The 21,695-nt window shown below is 53.6% G+C and overlaps 1 long non-coding RNA gene across 1 annotated transcript in view; it reads left to right on the top strand.

Annotated features, from left to right (window-relative positions):
• The window catches only part of LOC135316309 (uncharacterized), a 47,667-nt gene extending 28,919 nt beyond the window's left edge, over positions 1–18,748 (top strand). The window contains exons 6-10 of the long non-coding RNA XR_010375707.1: positions 681–833; positions 2,164–2,570; positions 5,367–5,488; positions 5,763–5,848; positions 17,210–18,748. This is a non-coding gene — a long non-coding RNA (uncharacterized LOC135316309). The remainder of the gene's footprint in view (positions 1–680; positions 834–2,163; positions 2,571–5,366; positions 5,489–5,762; positions 5,849–17,209) is intronic.
• Positions 18,749–21,695: the final 2,947 nt, after the last annotated feature.

The following is a 21,695-nucleotide window of genomic DNA, read 5'->3' as shown; positions in this document are numbered from 1 at the left end:
TGGGGCCTCTGTGAAATTCTGGCTGCTCTGAGATTTTCCCACACGTTCGTTAGACATACAGCTCATTCAAGTTTATTTCCAGAGGTTTTAAGGGCTGAAAGGCTCATTGTATCTATCTGGTGTGATACCTGGTTCCTGCGGGAGCTTGAACCTGCGGCATGCAAAGCAGACAGGCACTAAGCACTGCAGTATTTAATGACTGGGCGAGGAGACTCTTTTCTGTCCCAATTTAGAAGGTGCAGGAGCCAGCAGAAAGGCAGAGCCGCTGTGGAGGGATGCCTGCCCTGTGCTGCATCCCTTATGGATGCTTTTTAGCTGAGGTGTCCGTCCGTGCAGTCAGAGCCATGACATGCTACCGCAACAGAGTGGGGCTGTGCCAGCAGCTCCCAGGGAGCAGGGTCTCCGGCCCCCCCGAGGCCCCTCACCGCGGTGGGAACAGCGGGGTTATCAGAACGGGGTGGCTCCTCTCTAAGATGGAAATTTCTCCTCTGGCCAGAGGCAGCAATCTTGGCTCGCATCCCTGCTCCCTGTCACTGAGCCTCGCCACCTTCCAGGGTTCACTTTGTTCACAAAGAGCCTCAGATAAGCTTTTTGGCAGGGGTGCTCTGTTCTGCTGCGGCATTAGCATGGCTCAAGACAGGTTGTTGTTTTTTTTTATATTAACCTCTTGTATCCCTTAGAAGATGCAGCTCAGACACAGACCTTGGGGCTGGGGCAGCAAGACGAGGCTTTGTGTCAGGGGGGAAGCATTGGCATCACCACAGGGGTTGGTTTCCTCTGACTGCCGTCCCAGACCGAGGAGATGTCAGCCTCCTTGGAGGAGCAACATGGAGGTAATGGCAGTGCTTGTCTGTGGGCTGAGCCCCGTGCTGGGAGCGCCTGGCAAGAGCTGGTGAGTAGGAGAAACTTTCTGGCTGGTGAAAACAGGCTTTGAACCCCTTCCCATCAGAGCTACGGGAAAACTTGCCATGGTTATGATCACATGTGCCTGAGGTTGGGTTTGTGAAATGCCTAAGGAATGGTTGCAACTCAGGGAACATTTTTCTTCACTGAGCTGGAGTATTTTATGTGGAGATGTGTTTCTCCATAAGTGATTTTTTTTTTGCCAGTCTGAAAAACCACTGTAAACCCCCTGCTCATGCTCTTAAAACAAGTGGTTGGTGATTTGGGGGAGCCAGTCTAAGGCATCTCATAAAGCATCTTGTGGGATGCTGTAGTCCGTAACCAAAAGCATGACCCCGGAGCCCTGCAGCATGCCCTGATCCACAGGGAAGGTCTGGCTGGCAGCCAACGTACTGCCCTCCCCTGCCACTCAGCCTCGTTTATCTTCATTACTTGGGCTGTTTATGCAAGCAAGAACTGGCCAGAGGCGCCCGGCACCGCTGCATGCCAAGGGAGGAAGCAGGCACCAGCACAAGTCCTTGTGGCTGGCACCTAGTTGCCTGCACGTTCTCTTTCGCGAACAAAAGGCCAGGATGCGGCCTCTGTGGCCCAGGGCGAGGGGCAGCTCTGGCCCCTCATGTGGCTTGTGCTGGGGTCCTGGCAAGGGAACCCACCACCTCGTGCTCTGTGCTGGTGGCCCGAGGGCATCCTGCAAGCAGAGGTGCTCAGGCAGTGCCACACAAAGTCCCTGGGAGCAGAGCTCCTCAGTACCTTTGTTCCCAAGGCTTGAGAGTGCTGTCCTCGGGTTTAGTCCTTGCTTAATCCTTTATGGCACAGGAGCTGCTGCTGAGCTTGTGGTTGAAGAGAGATGTCTTACAAACAAACAAAGCAGTATATCCCCTCATCGCTGAGCTAGCACAGCCTCTGGTGCCGTCCCACTTTGCTTCTCTTATTCAAGCAGCTCCCAGAAATCTCAGCTCACCCCATGACCCTGCTGCAGAGAGAGGGGCATCCTCCCTGTCCAGGGGCCCTGGGGCTCCCCGGAGCAGAGCCAGGGTTTAGCACCCCTGGTCAGGCTGTGCTTGTGAGAAGTTGCCGTCTGGCCACAGGGGCTTCTCACCAGCCTGGAGTGGGTTTCTGAGCTCAAGGTCAGTGATCAGATGAGTGCCAAGCTGCTGACAGCCAGCTGCTACTAAAAAGAAAATCCACACAATTTTCCAGAGCGTTTGACAGGGTTTCTGTGTAAATAAAAAAAAAATGCATTTTCTTTTTCTGCTCCAGCAAACTACATTTGATGTAATATTGCCGGTGGGAAAACCACTTGCTGCAGTTCTGAAGAAAGGAATGAACGGGATGGTCCATGTCATCTCAAAAGCTTCTCTAAGCCAGCAGCCGTGAAGAGAAGCCTAGACATGGCAAAACCCCTTTGACTCCTGCCTCAAGGTAGCCAAGTCCCCCCCGCCAGCAGCTTCCTGCAGTGGGCGGCTATGCCAGCAGTGCACCCGGTGCCAAGAGGATGTGCGAGACAGAGCACACTTTGTGTCACGTCTGGCCCGGGCTTGCCTGGTGAGAAGAAACACAGCAGAAATATGCCAGGGTCTGACATGTCACCTCACCGGTGGTGCCGTCCCTTTGGCCCATTCTGGGACTCGATGGGGAGCCGTGGTGGAGTCTCAGGACTGACGCCGGTGGGTCCTTCCGCTGTTTTGCTTTATTCCAGCTTTGTGTCTCACACCACCCCTGATGGTGGTCCTCTCCTGTCCTGTCCATATGCTGGGCAAGGGAGGAGGCCATACCCTGTCACAGGAGTGGGGAAGCAGGAGGTGCTAGCGGTGCCAGCGATGATTGCAGGTTCGTCAGCACACCTAGATGCCTTCAAGGTACTTTGCTTCTGGCTCCTTCCGAAGCCGCAGAGGTTGCCCACTCGTGGCAAGATTGCCTGCAGAGTTGCTTGTGGACAACTGACTTTTCTCACACCTACTTTCCAGGTGACGGGAAACAAAAGAACCCAAGATATTTAAAAGCAGGAAGCCAGATTCTGTAAACTGTCTAAAAATGTATCCTCCGGAGATGAGATTTCACTCTGGCCTCAAGCCCAAAGGAACGATCAGTGCTAACGAAAGCGACAGAGCGAGGAAGGGATGGCGGCGGGGGGAGCGGGCTGTCCTGCCCGAGCATCCTCACTGCATCCCCCTGCCTGGGACACCCCAGGCCGGATGGGCACAGAGAGGCCCTGGGTCTCACCGTGCCTCGGGGTGAGGCTGCTGCCTGTGAGTTGGGATGAAACAATTTTAACTCGTTAACCCTGAACATTTTGGGCTTATAGCCCCAGGGAGCCAGTAAGTGCTACAGGAGGGAACGAAATTTGTAGAAGAGAAACAACTACCTGCTGTTTTACAGCTGCTGGTGGCACTTGGGACACCAAAACCCCTGAGGTGCTGGGGGAGTCCAGGGCTTTCGTGGCAGGAGTCCTGGCTTTCAGGCCTTGCCTTACTTGAACCCTTTTACAAACCAGCTCTAATTGCCACCACTGGTGCCCTCTCAACTGGTTTTGGTAGCTGAGAATTGCAGGAATTGAGCTCTGATGGTTTATTTCCCAAATGTTGTTTCCTTGAGACTGATGCATAATCAGTGAAACCAAAACCTTGGGGGGGGCTTATCATGCGTGGTTGCTTTCTGTGCCTCATCTGTAGGCACCTCATCCGTGCTCCACGCCTGCCTCACCCACATGCTGGCTGTCTCTGGGCAATTTGTAACATCTCTGCAATGTAAACAGCTCATTAAAAAAAAAAAAAAAAGAAAAAGGCATTATTCCATGATCGATCTCTGCCAGCTCTTTGGTAACTCCTGTTGGACTCAAAGCCATCTGACTGGGTGCTGGTCCATCTTCAGAGGCATGCTGAGCAGCTCAGCAATGCATGGGCTATTGGCCAGGAAGGGCATCTCCTGGAGCAAAGATGTTGCTGGAGGGGAAGGAGAAGTGGGATTTGGGAACATCTTCCCTTAAAACAAAACAGTGTGGCTTCCAGGCAAACCATCCTCATCTCCCGTGACAGGCCTTGGGGCGAGTACCCCTTACCAAGGTGGTTTCCAGGAGCAAGGCAAAGCCTGTCATCAGAGAACAGATCCCAGAGACCATGGGCTGAGCAGCCGGGAAGCCCAGACAAGTGGTCTCCTGAGGCAGGCACTCACAGACATCCTTTCCCTTGTGACCAGCTCTTCCTGCCTCGTTCATCCTATTTAAATCCCCCCAAAAAAGCCCTGGGAAAAAATAATGCCCCCAGTCACTGGCTGCTGAAGTAGGAACACCAAAGAGCTGCTGGGATGCAGGGGAAGGGCGTGAAGGCAGCAGGGACCTGTCTCACCGTTTTGGCTCTGTGCCCTGGAGAGGGTTGGTGGGTGAGCCCGCTTCCAAAGTGGCAGAGGCAAGCAAGGAGAGTTTAGAGGACAGGATGGAGAGCAGAGCTGCTGCTGGTAGCCTTTTTCAGCCTCCCACCTACTCTGAGCCTGAGCAGGGCTGCAGGACAAGGGGGTGACACCACTTCCAGGTGTGGGTCTTCTAAGTGGCATAAATAATTTGCAATTAGCGGTGGGGAAGCACTTAAAATATCTGGGAATCCTGGGGAAGGGGAAGAAGGGAGAGGACTGAAGAGGTGGGCTTTGCCCTCCCCAGTAATAACAATTATTAGCCCAGACAAAAACTCCAGGGACAGTCCATCTCCAGGCAGAACAGGGCAGCAGATGCTCCAGGACAGGGAGGCTCAGAGCACACTTGCAGCCTGGCAGGGGGAATAAATCCTTTTTGATTTTGACCAATGTAATCCTGGCACACGCAATGTCTGGGCTCATGCAAACATGTCCAGAGAAATAGCCAAGAGACACAGCCGAGGCTGCTGGAGAGCCCAGCTCTGCCAGGGAAGATGATGCTCCTCTCCTGGCATGTGACGGCATGCGGATGTCTTGATGCCATGCCATCCACCCCTGGCATCCGCGTGCCCCTGGCTTTCGTAAATCTGCTGAAAAACCTCAGATTAGTTTTTTAGCTGAAGAGGTAAGGGCAAGAATTGACTAGGATGAGGGCATGCATAGCAGCAGTATAAAACCTCCAAATAAAGCTGCTTTTCAACAGGAGATCCCCAGATGCTTGTCAAAGCACCTGATTTTAGAAATGAAATTTATAAGTTACCAGCTTTATTCTCACTTACTGAGTTCTGGAAGAGATCAGCTGACTTTCAGAATTTTTTTCCCCCAAATGAAAAGGCTGCTTTTTTTTTTTTTCAATCAAGACTTGAAAGCACAGAGGAAGAAAATGCAAATATTTTCATCCACAGTTTTTGTGGATGAAAAGTTTTTCTTCCCTTGCTGCTGTCTACAGCAGCCCTGAATTGAGCCCACTCAAAAACCTGGGTCTTATTTAAAAAGCTCAAATGGGAACCCTTTTGACAATCAATCTAATACTTACAGACTTTTCTTTGATTTCTCAGGAGTAAAGTCAAGTTAGCTTGCTGCAGCAAAGGAAGACAACTCAGGATGAGCGTGTGTCTCTGCACTTCTTTTATAACCTCTCCTTAGCTGATGCCTCAAGATGCTACACACACTCAAAAAGGTGAGTTTTGACCCTGCCCAAATGCTTGATCCAGCATAAACATGTTTGATTTTTCTAGGTAGCAAGGAGCAAGCATAGGAGCAATGCCCTTGCCAGTCTGTGCAAACCCATTAATTGCTGGAATGGAGCTGGCTGGCTGTTAATTCACCACTAAAAGGTGCAGCATAGCTGAACGCGCCCTGAGCTGCTAGAGGGGGATGTGACCCTGAGGATGCGGCAGGGTTTGCTGGAGATGCTGCTCTTCTGTCTTCATAAACCCATTTTTTCCACTCAGGCTGGGACAATGCTGCACTGGAGGCCAAGAGAAAGGCTGGAGTGAAGCCGGGGCATGCTGGCTGCGGTGGGACAGCTTGGGTGCAGGTACTGCTGCAAGAAAACACATTGGGGCCAGGCTGTCCCTGGGGGGATGCACAGAGGAACCCATGGAAGGGAAAGGGCCTTTGTACGGAATTAATATATTGCATGGCTTTACCCCAAAGCAGTTGGGCTTTTGCCTAGCAAAGCTGGTTTATCTCCCTAATGATTGGGAGCCATCCTCCAGGTTTATACGCAGCCAGCTAGTTCCCATTTACACCAGAGCAAATGTTCATCTTTAGCCTAAATCGCCCCCCTCTACCTCTGCAGTCTCCCCTGCCTGTAAGGGAGCTTACAGCGCTCCATCCTACCTCCTTGCTCCTTGGTTTCCCAGGCTAAAAAGGCCAGCTCCCATAGTCCCTGCCTGCAAGCTGGACACTCTATTTCTTTTGATTCCCAGTTCCTTTTCATTCAACCCAATTTCCCCTTATTTTTCTTGAGCATGAGTGACCACAGCTGTTCCCCCTGAGCCTTCCCAAGGACTCAGTCCCAGTTCCCCTACTGCAGTTCTCCCGAGCGAGTCTGTACCTGCCGCAGCCTACAATCCTCCCTGCCTGCACACCTGCCTCTGTCGGCATGTGGGGCCAGCAGCTGGAGATACGAAGCAGTTGGCCCTGCGGTGCTGTGCAAGAGCAGGGTGTGAGCACTAAGACCTGCCATTGACGTGTCAGCGGAACTGGGAACATCTAACTTGATCCTGAGTGACAGTCCAGTGCTCTGTCCAGCCTTCGAATAACATTTCAGATGCAGCTGTTTGGTGGAAAATAGTTTTTTCCTCCTGGCGTGCTGTGAACGTGCCACCTCGTAATTAAAAGCCAGTGAGTTGTGGGTACTGGAATTAGCACGGGCGTTTACAGCCTGGCGGGCTGCTCATCGGCTGGAGGCACGGCGTTCGCATGAGGCTTCTGCTCTGCTTTGTTTCACATGGCTTTCTGTAATAAAATCAGACTTCTAGTGCTGGCAAACCATCTGCTGCTTCCCAAAGGTCTGCAGGGGCATTAACTCCCTGTTTAACCCTCTGCAAAACCCCTGCCATAGTCCCAGATAGTTTCGTGGTGGAGGGTTTGAGTCCTTCAGCTCTGTAGCTAAAGGAGTTCTGGCTTTCACAGGAAATCAGTGTAGCTCCAGAGCCCCGGGGAGATGCTTGGGCACAAGGAGATTTGAGCCCTGGGAAGGGAAGAAGAGAAAAGCATCAACAGGGAGAAAACATCTCCCGCCATCCCCTCTCCCGACCAGCTTTTCTGCGCTGCTGAGGCTCTCTGCTCCTCTCCAGGGATCCCCCCCTTTGCTGCTGCTGAGCCGTCTCCCAGTGACAACGGTGAGCGGATTAATTAATCTGCCTGTCAGCCCTTGGCAGCAAGAAGCTCTGACACGCCAGCTCTAAACCAAACAAAACCTACCTTTATCTCCTAACCTTGCTGCAGGCTGGGATAAGGCAGGAGGCCACTGGGAGCTTAACTCAGGCAGCTTCATCGCACCCAAGAGCCTGGCACCCACCCCTGCTTCCTCACTGAGCACGGAGGAGCTGGGGAGCATGTATCCCACGATGGCTGTGCCGCCCTGAAAGGCAGGTCAGGAAAGGGAAAGGTGCGGGCTGGGGTGCTCCAGCCCCTCCGATGACAGCAGGCTTCACGGGGGCTGTCAGCCCTCAGCAAATCTGATGCTGAATGACTTGCCCATGTCTTATGCCCAAGGAGGGATTTTCCACTTCAGCCTCCCATCATTCTAGCAAACCCCAGATGGGCTCCAGGCATCGCTTGTCACAGGACCACTCACAGTCTGTTGGAAGGGTCCTGGGTGAAACCTGGTACCTGTTGATGCTCCAAATGGCTGGAAAGCAATATTTAAATCAGAAACAGATGTAAAAAAAATGCAGAGAGGAGACAACCCACTGGGAGGGCACGTGCTGTGTGGGGTGCAGCTGCGCGGAGCCTGGCACTGGGCGGGGGTGGCCCCCAGCCCTGGAGCTGCCAGCGCTGGGGGTGACCCTGCCTGTCCGTGCCCTGGACCACCAGCCCTGGTTTCTCTGCGGCACGGCCTCTGAGCTGCGGGGAGTTGCTCGCCTCGCATTTCTGTTTCTCCTGGCAGAGGACGGCTGATCTTAGCTGAGGAAGGCTGATAAGAGCATTATCTGGAGGTATGGCCAGGATGAAGCTGTGGTTTGCAAGGCAATAGCCTTCTCCCGGTTCCCTAACAAAGGGGAAAGGCAAGGCTAAGCTTGGGTGGGTGTTATACAAATCCATGTATACATGGGCCATCAGCTGGTATTTTACCTGGGAGAGTGTCGTTTACAATATATGCTGGTGGTCCTGTCCTTCTAGGGTGTTTTTTTTTATTGCTACATATTTTGGGGAACTTTAATTGCTCTATGATTAAATGACTTTTAATTTCCCTCTTGTCAAATGTAATCCCATTTGCTCCTTCTTCTTTTCCTTTCTTTCTTTTTCTTTACCCCCTCCTGGAAATTAAATTAACATTCCATCTAATTACTCAGCCACTTCTCTAATTGCTGAGGGGACTGTGGTTGTTGTACTCATTTAATTAATTGAGACCCGTAATGTTTAATGCAGAAGAGGATTTATTGGCTGTGGAGCTGGTGTGCAGGGCTCATCTGGCAGAAGCAGTGTGCTCTGCAGCGAGGGAGGTAGATGCCAGCCCAGAGGGCTAGGAAGGGCTGGATCTGAAATCCCTTTTTTGGAGTATAATTATGGAGCAAATAGCTTTCCTCGCTGGTTCAGTTGCCTTTCTGGGTGCTTCTTTTTTAATGGTATTTTAAAACACATCATGTCCAGAGATCTTCCTACAGTCCACAGAGATTTGCCCTCTGAAGGTGACCCTTGGGGTGCTTGTCTGTCCCTGCTGCAGCATCAGCAAGCTCTGAGGGCTGCTGACCATCTCCAGGCGTGAGCAGTGATGGCTAAAAGCCATGGATGGACTTGTCTGTGTGCCAGGAGTGGGAAGCGGAGGGCTGGCTGCATGTTGGGGTTCGTGGGCCCCGGGGGAAACACTCTGCAGGGAACAGAGGCACATTCAGGAAGGGAGATAACAGGCTTCTGCTGTGTTTGTCCTGCGGGCCAGTTGCTTTGACTGTGGTCTGTGCAGGGGATTTAAGCAAATCCATTGTATTTTGCATTGCTGTTGACTAGGAGCACTCATACAGCCTGCTCCTGTGTCTCTGCTAAGGGCAGGCAGGATCTCCCAGCACTGCATTTATGCTTGAGAGCTTTTTAAATGCCTGCAACTCAGCTGCTAGAGACCTGCCTCAGGTCACTGCTGGTGTCTCCCCTCCAGCCCTTGTTTCAGGGCTGACCCCTACCACTACTCTGAGCATCACAGCCAGGACATGTCTGAGTTGAGCTCAAAGGCTGGGTCATTCCTCTGTCCCGATGCACAAGGTCCTTCTCTCTGACTGCTTCGTATCTCTTTGGGGCAAAACCTGCCTCTCTCTGGGCAGTGCAAGGCTGATGCTTCCATATGTCACCATAATATCAGTATTTAACCCACACACACACCCCCCAAGCCAGCCAAATGATCTGAATGTTTTATTTGCAGACCTGCCAGGCATCTGTAAATTCCAGGCATCCCCATTTCCATGGCCAGGGATTTTATAAGAGACAGAACAGCTTTGAAGTGAACCCCCTCTGCCCCAGCATCTCTCCCAGCACTGGCAGCAGAGTCAGAAGCCTGACTGTGCAGGCAGCGCCAGCTGCAAACCCTCAGCCGGAGCTGGAGTAGCACAGTGGGTCCGTAACATGGGATGGCCGCACGCTGAGACCAGCTACGTGCCTTTTTAAAGGATTATACCCAGCTGGAATGTAAAGGGGAGGGAAGAGTGAGCAGTGCTCCTGGGCTGAGCCCTCATGGGCACAGCCACCAGCACCCAGGGGCAGGTGGGTCCTTCACATGCTGCTTTGCCAGGAGGAGTTAAACCAATTCCCCAACACCCTCTCTTAGCGCTGGAACCGAGGACGTGGCTGGAGCATGGATGTGGCCTGACAAGCCAAAAGGATCCCCATGAGGATCTGTAATAGGGACACAGATGGATGTTGAATCTCTCTGGGCCTGCAGCTCCCAGTCTGAGCTCCCCAAACTCACCGTGTCACTCTGCTCTAAGCCCGAGCCAGCGACTGCCTGCACAAGGGATGCTGCCCAGGTCCTTGGTGAAAGCAATTCTGCAGCAGAAGCGTTGGGTGGAGGGAGGCAACTCTTTGATCTGCACCGCAGCAGGACCTGTACATTGGAGCACGTTTCTGTGATGCTCTGGCCTTCCTGACCTGCGTGAGATATCCCAGTACGGCGCCTGCTCCAGACCGAGCTCCCTCCCTCCTGTCACCAGCCACACACCAGCACCATGGCTCCTGATCACTGTTCCCAGTGAGCAGGCCCTCTCCCCAGCCTTTGATTCTCAAAAAAATGTGACTTTCCCTGAAGGAGCCTGGCTATCTCTTTCGATGTCTGTCTAAAAGGTCAGCCGAGTGCTGGCAGCAGCTCCCTGCTTTGACGTTCCGCAAAAGCACAGTTTCTTTACAAGCAAGCACAAAACAACAGCTTTGGTATGAGATTTCTTTGCAAGGAGATGACAATGCTGGAGCAACTCCTCACACTTTCTGTAACGGACCCCTCCTCTATAGCATTTGTCTAGTAGTAGTGACCGGACTGGGTTATTTCTAGGCAGGCCTGGGTTATTTCAGGACTTGTGTTATTTCTAGGCAGACTGGAGGAAACATGACCCAAACCACCTCCTGGGCTGGTTCAGCTGTCCTGGGAGAGGCTCAGGCTTGGGGCTGCTCTTTGAGATGTTTCACATTAGACTGGGGAGAGCAATGCTAATGCAGCCTTCCTTGGAGGGTGCGTGTCATGGAGATTAGGCTATTGTGTTCGACAGCGTTGAGTGCATTAGATAAATCCTCCTGCGAGAGCGGCCCCTCCTCTGCTTTCCCTGGGCAGTGCCAGGACAATGTCCTTATGCTGCTCCCTGTGCCACCAGCACTAATCCTTTTGCAGACTGAATTCTGGTTCACGGTGGTCGACTTGCAGCCCCCAAGTCCGTGACTGCAAATGGGTCTACAAGGCTGAGGTCTGCTGCTCAGGGCTCCCCAAGGGATGTCGTGCTGAGAGCAGAGGCTGCTGGTGTCTGACAAGATATTACCTAAAGCCATTCCTCTCCCCTGGACATGCCTGCAGGTCACAGACCCGTCCTCTCTCCCTCTGGTTTGCTGTGGTTCCAGCACCAGGGATGAAGCTGGAAGACCAGATCCCTAGTGACCCTGTGGCTGTGGGTGGCCAGTGGCAGAACAAGGACCATTCCTGGTGAGAGGCCTCCTGCAAGGAGCCCACGTGCAGCTGGGCCATTTCTTGTGGCATCATAAGATCTCAGCTCCCTGTCAGTGTGTTGGCTGCTGAACCTCTGGGCATCCCTGCTCTGCCAGGGTGGGCAATGAGATGAGTTTACTTGTGGTACTCGGTACCCTGGTGTGTGCCGCCCAGTCAGGTCAGCACCCCAGATGACAGCATGCTCTTCCAGAGCCAGGCACCTCCAGCTGCCAGCAGTTATTTTGGAAAAGACCTCAAGAAGGCAGGCTCTGCTCTGTATCCCAAGGATCATGCTCCTTGTGCATCGGTGTTCATCCCTTTCCCTTCCCAGCCAAATACTGCTCTAAGAACGAGTATCGCTTGCCTCTGAGAAAATGAAGGTGATTTGACTGCAGGGCTTAAATCTGGTATAGAATGTACTAGGATCTGACTGCTGATGGGGAACATCTGGTCTGTGACCTTCACTCCCAAGGAGGTGTGAAACAACTCTTTGGAGATAGCTCTGCAGCAGGCAGGATGCTTTACAGTGGCTCATTATTGCTCTGGAGCAGAGCCCTGGGCAAGGTCCCAGAGACCTTTGGGGATTGCTGGGGGCTGCGTGCTGCAGCTCGGCGGTGGTCAAGGTGATCCAGGTTCAGGTGGAGGTGGGAGAACTGCAGACGTTTGGGACAGCCCCACTGCCAGGCGCCGAGATGGACCCCATGGGAGCACCAGTGATGTTATGGCGCTTCTCTTCTTGCTTCACTTCTCAACACCCCTGCTCAGCCCCTGAGGAGCGACCTGCATGGCTTGTGTCCCCCAACAGCTCTGTATCCCAGTCCCTTCCAACCATCCTATCTGGATCATGTTGCAGGGAGGAGGTGAGGGATACATCGCAGAGTCCATGCTGCTGGAAATCGCGTCTGTTCCTCTGCCTGCCCGTCGCTGCCCAGCCTGTGGCTGCGACTCGCTTTTGGGGACTCAGTTTATTAGAGCTTGAACTTCTAATCTGTTAATAATCTGATGTGTTGCTCAAAAAAAGGAGATGGATATGGAAAAAGGCAAAGCCACTGCTCTTCTGCTGCACAGCATGTGCCCAAAGCTCAGCCCATGCAAGAGGAAAAGGGGCTCATAAAAATATGATTAGCTTTACTCTGCCTCATTTCAAACCAGAGTATGCTCGTAATTCACGGTGACAGAGGAGGGTTCACCAGGCGGAGACCCCACTGATAGACATTTCAGTAACCGCTTTCAATTAGGAATTTCTTGGCAGGTTCCCAACTTTGTGTCAAACTCTTCTGGGATGCATTTTGGCTGGGTCAGCTTCATATGTGTAATTGAGTCCCTGCTGAGCAGCAAGGTGGGAGGGTTGCCTTTGCTCGTGGGGAAGGTGGAGGACTGTCCCTGACAGCCTGTGAAGGAGGAGCATTTCACAACCAGCATAGAAAACTGCCTTCTAACTGAATTTTTCCATTTAACAAAAAAAAAAAAAGTTTTTTTTCAAAACCGCTGGATTTGAGTTTAAAATAAAATAGTTTTTCAAAATGTATGCCAAACAAAAAAATAGGATTAATCCAAGGTGTCCCTCTCCCACCTGTCCAGGCCAGTATCCAAGATCCAGCCATCCCAAGGCTGGTGTGGCCAGGGTGAGACGGCTCAAGTGTAGGCACTGGTGCAACCTCTGCCTCCGTGCCATCTCTCCCGGCACTGCGGGAGGACTGGACAGCCCATGCCCATGCTCCCCCAGCTCTTACTCCCGGCAGACTGGGATGTGGCCGAGCTGGAGCAGGCTCTTGCCTTAGCTCAGCTTCAGCATCTGCTGAAAAATTTTAAAGCCTGTTTTATGGCAGGCAGATCTGGCCTGGAGCCTTTTTCCCTCCCTGGAGATTTCAATGAGAAAGTCATTATGTTGCTGATTTTTGTTGACACTCTGTGTAAGAGTTGCCATGGCTCTCGCCCGGCACACCTCTCCTGGCCAGGAAGTCGGGGGACTGGCACGGCGAAGGCACAAGGCACGGCCGCTGCCAGGGCCAGGCGGGGACACGGCTGTGCCCAGGGACCTACCAGGGTGTGGGCATCTCCGCAGCCCTGGCAGACCCCTGCACCATGGGCGAGACCAGCACCCCTGCATTCCTGGTTCACCCCTCTCTTGCTCTGATGCATTTTGCTGTTTCCTGAGCTGTTTCACATCATTTTGCCACAAGACCCACATTTTTCCTCTATCTTTTCCCAGACAGGGCTCTGGGTATCTTAAGCACGCTGAAGTTTCACGGCCCATTAGGATAAGGGAATGATGTCCCCATCAGCCAGGTTCACCGCTCCGGGCTGCCGAGCGGCAGGGAGTGAATTATGAGCAGGCTTGGAGCCGGGCTGCAGCCTCCAATGAGGATGGGATTACTTGGGATGCAGCTGGCGAGGAAGTGCAGGGGATGCAGTTCTCCCGGAGATGCCGGGATGCTGGGACCCCAATCTCTGGTTGCTGCCGCTCTGTGGCTGCCTCTCCTGGGGGGTATCAGTGCTGCAGAGCCAAGGCGGGTGTTTGCTGCACTCAGAGGGACTGTACTCCCCATATGGGGTCTGTGGCCCATGGGGGCAGCCCCTAAATTCCCCTCCTCCCCTGGCACCACTCAGCACCCTCCTTAATTAATTTTGCAGACTACACAGCTGTTTTTGATGAAAAACATCTCACAAAAAGCCAATGAACAGTCACCAAGCAACACTGCAGCCTCTTTTAATGATATTTTCTTTGTGGCTTTGGTTTGGAATATCTTTTTCTTAAATGAAGAAAGAAGCTCCCTCTTGGCCTGAAATTATTTGAGTTTATCCCTTCATTTTCTTGCATTCCTAAATGCTCAGCTCTGGCACCTAGGGCTCAGTAGGAGTTTTAAATTGGCCATAGCAGGGCTAGGATGCTGACCTCTTTACCTGTTTCCTTCCTACCATCTTCTGCACTGTCCTTGCTTGTTGTACCGCTGATGCACCCGCATCCTCAGTTCCTTTGCCACGTGGCGTTTGGGTTTTACAAGGGGGCTCATCTCGCATGTGGCTGTTTGCAGTGAGCACAGGGGAAACGCTGAGGTCAGCAAGGATTTGTCCTGTCTCAAGCTGGGACATGGATTCGTGTTCACCAGTGCTTTCACCAGGTGTAATATTGCAGTCACATCTTCCAAGGAAGGTGTTTTATCCAGCACAATATATAGGAGCCAGCCCCAGGCACACTCCCTCCCTGGACCGTTCCAGCTCCTTCTAGTATGGTTATATTTTATCTGTGGAGCTCTGTAAGGATTTTGTTCCGTCATCCTGGAATTTTTATGACTCCTTTGTGTGTATATAATGCGATTGCCCTGGAACAGGGAGAAATTAATCATTGTTACTTTGTTAGTTTTCAGGAGTTTTTAATGTCTATGTTTTTGTTCATCTGTCATGTCAAAATGTGGGGTCTATGGGCTATTTGACATTTAAGATGACTTAATTGCTTAGATTTTTCCCCTCAGTGTTTATGGACACTTGTTTGTAGTAGACTTTGAGTGTGACTTTATGTACCATGTATTTTCTGGCTGGTTCCAATTTTTCACTCCATCCCAGTGGTTCACAACACCTCCTCTTGCTATAGATCATGTCTCTCTGGACCCCATCACCTCCCAACAGGTTGATGGGGCAAGCGAGGCTGTAAGAGGTAGCTTAGAGTAACACCAACCTGCAGCACATCCCTCCCTGTGTCGAGTGATGTGAGAATCCAGAGCCTTTAACAGCTCTTTTAAGACGTCTGCATGAGGATGGTCTCTGAGACACCATTGCACAGTGCCCAGTACCTGTTCTCCGGCCAGGCCGTAGAAGCCATGCGAGACCAAGATGAGGTGCCCGTGGCAGCTGGTTTCGGACCCAGGCCTGGGAGCAGGCTCGCTCAGCAGCTCTCCTCTGCCAAATCTCTCATTTTGGGGGATCGCTGCCTCTTTCACAAGCCTTCACCCTTGGCAGCAGGCAGGCCGGCTGGATGCTGCTCCTGCCTGTGCCTCCTCAATTCCTGCACAAAGAACTTCTCTGGGTAACCCGGCTCGGGGCATCCTGGGTCTGCACTGCGAAGGTGCACAGCGCAGGGGTAGGCATTGCCCTCTGGGCCTCTGAACTGCCCCTGGTGTGCATGGGTCGCTGTAGGCAGGTTGCTTCACCACAGCAAGCCTTTATCTCCATAGGGCCACCGTGCCAGGGCCACCTTTGATCAGGAAAGACTTGAGGTCCTTTATCACCTTCCAGAGGATGCACAGTGGGATGGGAGCCAAGTGCATGTTGGAAATGAAGTCTGGCTTCATCTCCCTGTGGAGACAAGGTAGAGCTCAGCCTCACCTGCTCCCCATCTGCCCAGGGCAGGACTGCTCCATGCACCCTCACGCCTTGCAGCCAAAAGGCTCTTGTAAATCATCTTGTATTTTGGCAGCCTGCTGCTGTGAGGCCAGAGCTGGATGGTTGTTGCACAGCCATTTCCCTGTGCCCATCAGCTGCCCCCTGCTCACGCAGCTTGAAGGCAGCACTGAAAGCTTTCAAGTCCATGCTGCTACAGGCAACGGTTTTGTTAGTGTCCTTCCTTGTCCTGCACATCCCTGTGAGATGTGCCCTGCTTTTGCAGCTGCAAGCAGGGACCGCTGGAAGAGCAAAGGGAAATCTCCAGGTTCTGCTCAGAGTCAGCCTGCAAGACATCATCTTGGGGACGGTTTAAACCCCAGTGGATCAGGGGGACCTTGACTGGTCAAGAAGAGGCAGCCAAGACAAATATGAGCAACTTCCAAACCTCCTCCATGAGCCAGAGACTCCCAGTCACACGCTGGGTTTCACTGCTTCGTGATTTTGAGCAGAAGGTGCTGATACCAACCCTGTTAGATACAGCAGGGTGCGGTGTGGGGACAGGCAGACGCTGGCTGCAGGGACAACCAGACAGACATTTGGGCTCTTAGCAAACACTGCAGGATAGATGGAAGCTACATATCACTAACCATATTACACACGTCATTAGGAAAATGTTAGTTAAAACAAAAGATGCAAATTGTACCAGGCTGTGCTCCCTGAGTGCTCTGCAAAGCCTTTGCAACATCATGTGCTTTTGCTGTGGTTCTGTAATGGCTTTGATGCTTTCTTGGGCACGTTTGCTCCTGCTCCATTGAGTCTGTTTTGCATTAAATTGTTTGTTTAGTAGCTACTGGGTTTTTGGCAGGATGGCTGTTGCCTACTGCGGGTTGCAGAGCAGGAGGGTGTCATGCAACGCTGCTTTGCAGAGCAGCCAGGCGCATCAAGGTGGAGCGTCCTCATTTCAGAGAGAAGAGCACCAGGACCCATCACTGCTGCTCACCCCACCGGTCCCACTGTCTCACAGCACCCTGTGGGCTCAGGCTGGGCGGTCTTTGTGGCAGGGGCACTTCTGCAGCTCCTGCCGGTGCCGTGGGGACCTGGGGCAACCGTGGGGACCTGGGGCAACCATGGGCCAGGCTCCGTAGACTACTCCTGGGAAGGTCTCCCGACGGGGCAAGGTCATCCAGATCCCAGACCCCCAGCAAAACCCTCCAGACCCGACGTGTGCTAAAGCAAACAGTCCCAGCATATTAATACTTGCAAAAACAAACACTAGGAAGACAGAAGAAATGAGCCACCCATTAAGGGAGTGCGAAGCCTCTCCTCTCTAGACCTCTGATCCCTCTGTTTCCTATGGCCATTGCCTCCCTGAACGCCCATGCTAAGAGCAGCCTCTGCAAATGTCTTCAGGTTTGCCCTAGCAGGTCTGTCCCAGCATGACTTGCTTTTGAAGGGGCACCTACACACCTCCCAAATCCAGCTTCGCCTCTTTTTCATGGTCTTTTTAGCATGTCCAGCACTCATGTTGCAACGCAACAACCCAATTTCCGACATGGCAAAGCTCTGCTTCGGTGGGAGAGCGTGGAGAGGAGCCACCACCGAGGGAGGCATGGCATGGCCATGAGATCAGCAGCTCAACATGCCTCCTGGGGCCTTGCAAGGGTTCTCACCTCTCCTTCTCAGCACTTCCCAATTGTTTTTGTTTGTTTGTTTGTTTTTTCTTTTTAATCTCAGGAGAGGCCAGCAACTCATTTCAGGTGGTTCCTGAGCCCAACAAGTACAATCAGACTAACGTGACAGCCCGTGGCAGCTGGAAGAGGTTATCCCCGGCACACACGTTAGTGTTGTGTTCCTCCACTCTTAGCAAGAGGAGGCGATGCAAATGAGGTGTATTCAGCCCACTTGCCCTTGGAGCATTCGTGGTACTGGGTCCTGCAGAGGGACACATCTGAAGGTGTGCAATTCACCGTGGGACTGGCATGGCAGGTCCCAACCAACAGCAGCAGTGGCTGGGGAGGGAATGAAGGAAATCCCGACCCCCCACAGTAGAGAAAGCAGCTGGTGAGCAGCGCAAAAAGCCGTGCACCATAGCCCGTGCTTCGTCCTAAGGTAACGCTTAGCCGGAGTTTCCTGATGAACTGGGTATTTTGGGGATGGTGTGGTGGTGAAGGTCAGAAGGGACATCTGGAGGTGACGGATCTAAACCCCCATGCAGGGCAGGACCTCACTTGGGTTGCTCAGGGTCTTATCCTGAGGAGTTTTGACCATCTCCAAGATTGCCCAGCCTCTCTGGGAACCAGCAGGGAAGGGCTGATGGAGGAGCGGCTGAGTAAGGGCAAGTTAGCCCTGGCTCCAGCAGCCACCTGGTCCCTGAGAGACACCTGGGGATGGAGGGGGCCCAGGCCTGAGGGTGCCTGCCCACAGTTCTGCCTGCTGCTGAGGGTGTAGGTCTCAAGGTCCCTGAGGTCTGAGCAGACAGGAGTCAGGGGCTTCAGCCCCTCCACGCAGGAGCCTGCCAGCTGAAAGCCAGTGCTGAGCACATCCCAAACACGAGCACCAGTGCGGCACTGCCAGGACTCAGGGTGTGGATGTGATGGCGAGCACTGGGAGGCTACCTCCATCCCAGTTTGCATCTACATGTTTAAGGGTATTTAAAGGGTTCTTAATGGTGTTTAGGTATATTTAAAAGCTCACCCTTCTCCCTGGGACTAGAACAGGCAAGGGAGCCCACATACGAGATGCTCTGCGAGCAGAGCGGCCCCAAAGCTGCCCCAAGGTGGGTGGCATGGCTGGAGCCAGAGGGGACCCACAGTCTCCCTGCCTGCCACCCTGGGGTGCCCCTGGGTGCCACCACCTGGGATTTGCTGCTGAGGAGTTGATGCATGCAGCAAGTTGTGAGCGTTCTCAGCTGCTGGCAGTGCCTGAGCAGCCCTCTGCTCACTGGGCTGCACTGGGGACCAGCCACTGCACTGACATGCGCCTGCCCCATGTCCTGCTCGGACAGCCCTGGCACTGGTGCCATCGGGCAGCATCCTGAGCTGGAGAGATGAAGGCCTTTGTGCAACAGTTTCCCTCCAGCTCTGCCCTGGAGATGCATGGGGAGGCCTGAAAATGCCTTTGAGTCCTGGTCCTGCAAGAGGGGTCCCAGAGATGCATAGCTGGATGAAAGCAGACACATCTGGGTTGTATCCCCTGCTTGGCTCCGGCCCCGCTGCTGAGGCTGGGCTCTTTCCTCCCCGCTCCGGGCTGCTCTGTGCCCCCCGCTGCAGCTGGAGGACTTCTGGAGGCAGAGACGGGCTCTCTTCCCCCAGATACATAGAGCCTCCCCTGCAGCCCCAGGTGTCGGGGACAGCCACAGGGTTTCTGTGATGCCGTTTCACCCCATTTTGAGATTATTATTTTTTTCCTTTCAGTTGATTAAATCCACAGCCAGCTCATCTGCTCGCAGCCCTCCCTCGCTGCTCGTTTCCCAGAGCACCAGCACTACTCCACATGCCAGTCTCCTCCTCCAGCAGCGGGCAGAGCTGGCAGGTCCGATACGGGCCGGGTCCAGCCCCAAAACTGTCCCAAGGGATGGGGGTGGATGTGCCCCCTGCTCTGGTCTGGGTCAGACCTGCCACCTCCAGCACAGGACCCACTGTCCCCAGCAGATGGTGGCAGTTTAGCTTGGCTTTAATCTGCCCCCAAACCCAAGCAAGTGCCCCCCATCCAAGCTGTCTCCCCACGTGCCAGTCAGTTAGCTTTACTCTTTGCTTTCTTCCTGGTGCTTTTCCACACAAAGAGCTGTATAAACAGGATTTCTCTTTTGCAGTTTTCCAATTGGAACTATTCTATTTCACGTTGTTTGTTTGTTCTGTGAAATTTGTAATGGTTTCTGGGAAAACTGAAACATTTCCAGCCTGCGGCGAGGTGTCTGGGGGTGCCCCAGCTGGGACACACGCGCCTGCCTCCCCCAGCACCCTGGCCAGCACACGCCGCCTGCCCAGACCTGCACCCCTCTGACTTACACAACAGCAAACGGAAAACACGGATCACATTTCTTCCAAAACCTGCCCCAAAACAAACCCGATGCCACTTTGGGGGAGCTGGCGAAAGGGAGGGTTTAAGTGAAACATTTCTATGTGATGGAAAGAAATTTTCAAGCCAAGCTTTGCAGTGATGTCTGTCTGCATCTATTGCAGGTTTCCCACATCAGAAAGCTTCACCCAGCTCTAAATCTGGGACTACAGCATCTGCCAGCGCTTGCAAAGAGGTTGCAACAAGAGCACAGAGAGGTAGGGGCTGTTAACTCTGAAGACTAATGACATCAGGGCAAACAGCAGCAAGAACTGGAGTGATGATCCTTCCCATTTCTTTGGGAAACTAAAGTGCCCTTCTGTGGTCACCCCCGAGGTGACTGCTGTTAAATGCGAGGAGCCAGGGGAGCGATGGGGATTCTGAAATCAGTCCTGCTGGCCCCGGGGTGGGGATATGGGGATGAATGAGGCTGGGGAAGTGTTCGTCCCATTTGGAGACAGCTGACAAGTGGAAGAGAAGAAGGGGGGGGGACATCCCTGGCTCCTCTCGAGCATCCCTGCAAGGCCCCGAGGTGCACAAGCATCAGCTGTGGGTGCTGCCACGGCTCTCCCCACCGAGGGGTTCGGTCCCCTCAAGATGGGGCCTTCATGGGGCAGCCAGAGCAACCCCTCTGATCACGGCTCGGCTGAGGGACAGCAGCCCTTCAAGCACGCAGAGTCCTGGATTTGCCTTAAATTAAAAGTTGTTTCTTGTGGGATTTAAATTCCTTGACATCACTTTCTATACAGCTGACCTGGATTTATTTGTTATTAGAAATAACTTCTCCCAACTTTGCCATATTAGAGCATCGCTGCAGCCGGGGCTGGGGCCAGGAGCTGGGACGTTTGTCACCTCCGTCCTTCATTGTCCCCAACCCTGTCCGAGCTGTGCATGGCCAGGACGAATTGTAGGGATCTGTTACATGTTTGTGTGCCAAGGCTGGGAAAGACCATCATCTCCAGGTGGCTCCAAGCATTTCTTTCTCTTCTGCAAGCAAAGAAGTTGCCAGAGAAAAGAAACCTTTGGGATTAGATAAAGGGATGCAACTGAAAAATAAAACACTTTGCACATGAAGAGCATGAGTTTTAAACTGATAAAGTGCAATTTAATAAGAATTTTGGGGGGGAATGTGGTGCGATCCTGGGTTTTTAGCTTTGACCAACACAAACCACAAAGTTTCAGTTTACCTGAATGCACCCTTTTTTTGACCAGGGCTGCAGGCACCTCCAGCACAGTGGGAGGCTCGTCCCAAGCGGCTGGGAGCTGTGGAGCCGTGCAGCCAGGCTCAGCTCTTTACCCTGCCTGAGCCAGGCTGTTGCCCAGCACGGGGAGAGGGGACCCTGTGTGCAATGTGGGTGAATCCAGTCTAACAACTTGGTTCTCACAGAGGAAGAATAAGAACCCCCCTCGTCTCTGGACAACTCGTTCCAAATGTTCATCAGTGTGTCCTGGCTGGCAGCGACCGCCAGCCTGTCCCATGCCTGAGCGGCGATGCTGCTGCACTCTCAGTATGTCCTCGGTCTGCGAAGCAGGTACGGGAAAAGCCCTGGTACTGGGCTAGAGTTTGTTGTGCCACAAAGCTGTTGGCAGCCACAACGAGCCCATGCTGAGACCAGCTGGAGGAGTGACTTAAATGATGCCCTCAGTTAACGAGGAAGGGATGCGCCCTGCGGCCGGGGGTTTGGGTACCGCCGTGGGGAGGGATGCGCCCTGCGGCCGGGGGTTTGGGTACCGCTACAAGGGGAGATTTGAGCACCGGGACCGGGCTGGTGGCTTCCCGCGGCGAGCCGTGCGTGGTCAGTGCCTTCCCGGCGGGTCGGAGCACCCGGCCCGCACAGCCCCCCGTGGGCCAGGGCTTGGGCACCGGGTCTAGGGGCAGCACCGGGGATCCGGGAGCGGGGAACTGGGGGAGCGGGGCCATGCGGGAGGCAGGACCGGAGGGTCCGGAGTGGTAACCCCGGGGGTCCGGGGCAGGACCGGGGATCTGGCTGCGCCCGGGCGGGGCGGGGCGGGGCCGAGCGGGCCCCATCGGCTCCGCTGCGAGTGGCGGCCGGTGCCTCCTCCGGGGGAGCTGCGGGCGGCGGCGGCACCGGGACGGCACCGGAGCGTAGCCCGGCTCGGGCCCGGGCGGAGGCGGGCCCGGGCGGGGCGGGGGAACCGGCCG

The sequence above is a fragment of the Phalacrocorax carbo genome, chromosome 19 (genome assembly GCF_963921805.1).
Source record: "Phalacrocorax carbo chromosome 19, bPhaCar2.1, whole genome shotgun sequence".
Lineage (NCBI taxonomy): Eukaryota > Metazoa > Chordata > Aves > Suliformes > Phalacrocoracidae > Phalacrocorax > Phalacrocorax carbo.
Note: the sequence above shows the minus strand (reverse complement) of the source record. Positions and strands in the feature narration are given on the sequence as shown.